The sequence below is a fragment of the Mirounga leonina genome, unplaced genomic scaffold, assembly GCF_011800145.1.
Source record: "Mirounga leonina isolate KUSES-001 unplaced genomic scaffold, KU_Mleo_1.0 Mir_153, whole genome shotgun sequence".
In the NCBI taxonomy this organism is placed as follows: domain Eukaryota; kingdom Metazoa; phylum Chordata; class Mammalia; order Carnivora; family Phocidae; genus Mirounga; species Mirounga leonina.
The window spans coordinates 40,553,070-40,556,829 of record NW_023270387.1 but is presented as its reverse complement, the minus strand read 5'-3'; the positions used below and the strand labels follow the sequence as shown (position 1 = coordinate 40,556,829).

General features: G+C 35.1%; 1 non-coding gene across 1 annotated transcript; it reads left to right on the top strand.

The window, feature by feature from the left end:
* Positions 1 to 603: 603 nt before the first annotated feature.
* Positions 604 to 678, top strand: LOC118013581. Its single transcript, XR_004680063.1, has one exon. It is a non-coding gene; the product is annotated as a small nucleolar RNA SNORD79 (small nucleolar RNA).
* Positions 679 to 3,760: the final 3,082 nt, after the last annotated feature.

Here is a 3,760-nt window from a genome sequence, read left to right as displayed (position 1 = left end):
CTGGAATTGGTGCAGCACAGAACTGGAGAGGGAGGGTTCCCTCTACCTCTGTGGCTGAAGTCTAGGTTTGCATACACAGAGTGAGACTAGGCAAGGCTTACCAGAAAGCAGTTGCATTATAGGTCAAATCTGCAACAGTAGAGACCTGCCCCCAACAGGATAGAAAGAATTCCTTAACACTGGAAACAAACTGAGACACTAGAAAGGCTCAACCTTTAGGAATAAGGATGCTCTCAGGACCATGGGCTACTCTAAACATCCCCCCTGCCGCCAACAAGTTGTCAAGGCAAACTCAGATGATCTAAGGAAAAACCAATTCTGGAGTTCGGGTCCTGTTACAGTGACTTGGACTTGCTGCAAATTTATCCAAACAAAGGGTAAAACTAATATTAGACAATGTAAGCTTATCAGCCAGTTACTGAACTGTTTAATACAACAAAACTTAGAAACTTTCAGAGGAAGACAATGAACACAGCACCTCTAAATTGTCATAATTAATGTCTAGTACACATAAAATTAGACATGGAAAGAAACAGAAAAAATGTAATCCATAATCAAGAGAAGTTCAATAACAGGAAGAAAAAATGTACATAAAATGTACAGATGAGTTAGTGATGACTTTTGAAATTAAAAACAGATGGGAATCTCTCTGAAAATGTACAGATGATTTGAACTCATATATCAAAAAGGAAAATGATATATTTTCAATAAGCATATGCAAATATTCACACTATTATTAGTTACAGAATACAAACTAAAACCACGATTAATCACTAGTATACTATACACTAAAATAAAAGTACAATAATGCCAAGTATTGGCAAAGATGAGTGCAACTGGAAGCCTCATGCATTGGTGGGGATTGTGTAAAATACTCTAACGAGGTGGAAAATAGTTTGGTAGTTACACAAATACATTTACCATATTATTCACCAATTCCACTCACTAGTAGATTATCCTAAAGGAATGCAAACTTATATCCACAGAGAAGGCTGTGATCAGAAGGAGCAATCAGTGATCAGAGAACAGATCCTCAATATTTGGAGGAGAGTCCTTTTGGCCCACTCTTGCTCCTAAAAGCTGTGTTCGAACTGCTCCAGGAACATGTGCACAGCTGCCTATCCTGGGTCTGGAGGTAGGGGACAGGTAGCATGCTAAGAGCTGAAATTGCTGGAAATCAACCACGATTTGCCTCCAAGTCTTCTATTAAGTTATAAACTTCCACAGATGCCAGACTTCCAAAATTGTTACAACATACAGATTCTGCCAGTGCGGTTGTTGTGGAGGTAGGGAGACCTTTTCCTAGCGCTTCCCACTCTGCCATCTTCCCAGAATCCTGCTCCTTGTACTGACCGGTTCGTGAATGTTTAAAAAAAAAAAAAAATCCTTGTATTTCAGGAATTAAAAACGTGGCTGGGATGTATTATCCTTTTTAATATGTTTCTTGAATTTGATTTGCTAGTACTTTGTTTAGAACTCATAAGATAGTTTTCCTTTCTTGTAATATCTTTATAAGTTTCATGAAAGCTTCATGAAAGGAGTTCTGAGGTGTTCTCCCTTTTTTCCATTTTCTAAAATACTTTGGTAAGACTGATGTTACTCTTCAAAAGATTGAAAAATTTACTGATGAAGCCATCTAAGCCTGGAGATATCTTTTGTGGGAAGTTTTTAATTACAGATTCCATTGCTATAATTGAGATTTAGATTTTCTAACTCTTCTTGATCATTTTTGACAGAATGTGTTTTTCTAGGCATTCATCAATTACATCCAAATTTAAACATTTGCTATATTGAAGTTTTATATTAAAGTAATACTCTCCTATTATCTTTTCAATGGCTTTAGAATCTGTATTCAAGTCATCATTTTCTTCCGGCTATGGTCTTCCACTTTTGTTTCTGTGGGGTGACAGGTTTAGTCAAATAACTTTTGGATTTGTTGGTAGTTTCCATTACAGGTTTGTTTTCTGTATCACTGTTTCTTTTCTTAATTCCCTTTTCTCATAAAGGTTAGGTGTTTAATTTTTTCCACTTCTTGAGAGCACAGATTTTCAGTCTTTATTTCTGTTATATGGCTACAAATTTCTCTTTAAACCTGACTTAATTTGAAACCCACAAATTTTTAGATATTTCATTATCATTCAAATCAAAATATATTTTAATTTCCATTAGAATTGTTCTTTGACCCATATAGTATCTAGATATATATTTCTCAATTTCCAAATATTTGAGGATTTCCTTGTTATCTTTTATTATTGATTGTAACTTTTACTCTATTCAGAAAACATAATCTATATTATTTACTCATTTAAAAATTGTTGTGACTATTTTATGATCTGACTTGTTATGAATTTGATAATCACTCCAAGATCATTTAAAATATTTTGCAACTTGGGGTGCCTGGGTGGCTCAGTCAGTTAAACTTCTGACTCATGGTTTTGGCTCAAGTCATGATCTCATGGGTCATGAGACTGAGACCCACATCAGTCTCCATGCTCATAGCACAGTCTGCTTGGGATTCTCTCTCTCCCTCCCCCTCTGCCCCTTCCCCAGCATGTACTCTTTCTCTTAAATAAAATCTTTTAAAAATATTCTGCAACTGTTCTGTAGAGCTTTATCTTCTCTGTAGAGCTTTCTATAATTAAATATATTAATTATCTTAAAATTTTCTATAGGTCTTTGACTTTTCATCTGCTTGAGCTATCCATAATTGAAATGGATATGTTAAAAATTCCCACTATGTAAATTTTTCTAATTTTCCTTTTTGTTTTATATGTTTAAAAGTTATGTTATATAGGCATATATATATATTTAGAAGTTTTTTTTAATCCACTCATTGCATTGATCTGGCAATATTATGAAATATAGCCTGGTTGGGTTGCCTGGGTGGCTCAGTTGATTAAGCGGCTGCCTTCAGCTCAGGTCATGATCCCAGGGTCCTGGGATCGAGCCCCATGTCTGGCTTTTTGCTCAGCGGGGAGCCTGCTTCTCTCTCTCCCTCTACATGCTACTCCACCTGCTTTTGCTCTCTGTCAAATAAATAAAAATTCTTTAAAAAAAAAAAAGAAATATAGCCTGCTTTATTTGTAGTACTTATTAACTTAAATTTCCACTTGTATTAATATTGTCATAAAGGTTTTTAGGATTAATATTAGTGAGACATATTTTTTTTTGCCATCCTTTTGCTTCCAATCTTTGTATGTCCTTATATTTAAAGTATGCAATATAGAGTTTATATGCATATATGTGCAATATATAGTTTAGGTTGTCATCCATCCTAACCATTTTATTCCGTTAAATGAACATAGTCCAATTAAGTAATATTAACATGTAATTGATGTGTTAGGTTTTAATCCCTCTTCTTATTATTTGTTTTCTGTCTGCATCTTCTGCACTTTACTCCCCTTTTTTCCTTTTCTCTGCCTTTTATATTAGAGTGTGACTGATAGGTAGAAGTAGGGGAGCACAGCCTTTCCCCTTTTATTTTTCTTGCTGTTATTGTGGGCATTTCTCCGGAAATGGTAGCAGCCATTGGTTCCCATCCATAAATTTTTAAAATATTACCATATCCAGCTTCAGCATGATGCTCACACATACCACTGCCAGACAGACAAAGCCCACACCTTAGAAATCAGAGTTCCTGCTACATGAGGCCTCACTTAGTTTACTCATCCTCAAATACATTGATCATGCTTCTAACTCAAAGGTTTAAAGACTAAATAATTTAAAGCATATCCAACACTTGGAATGGTACATGAACATT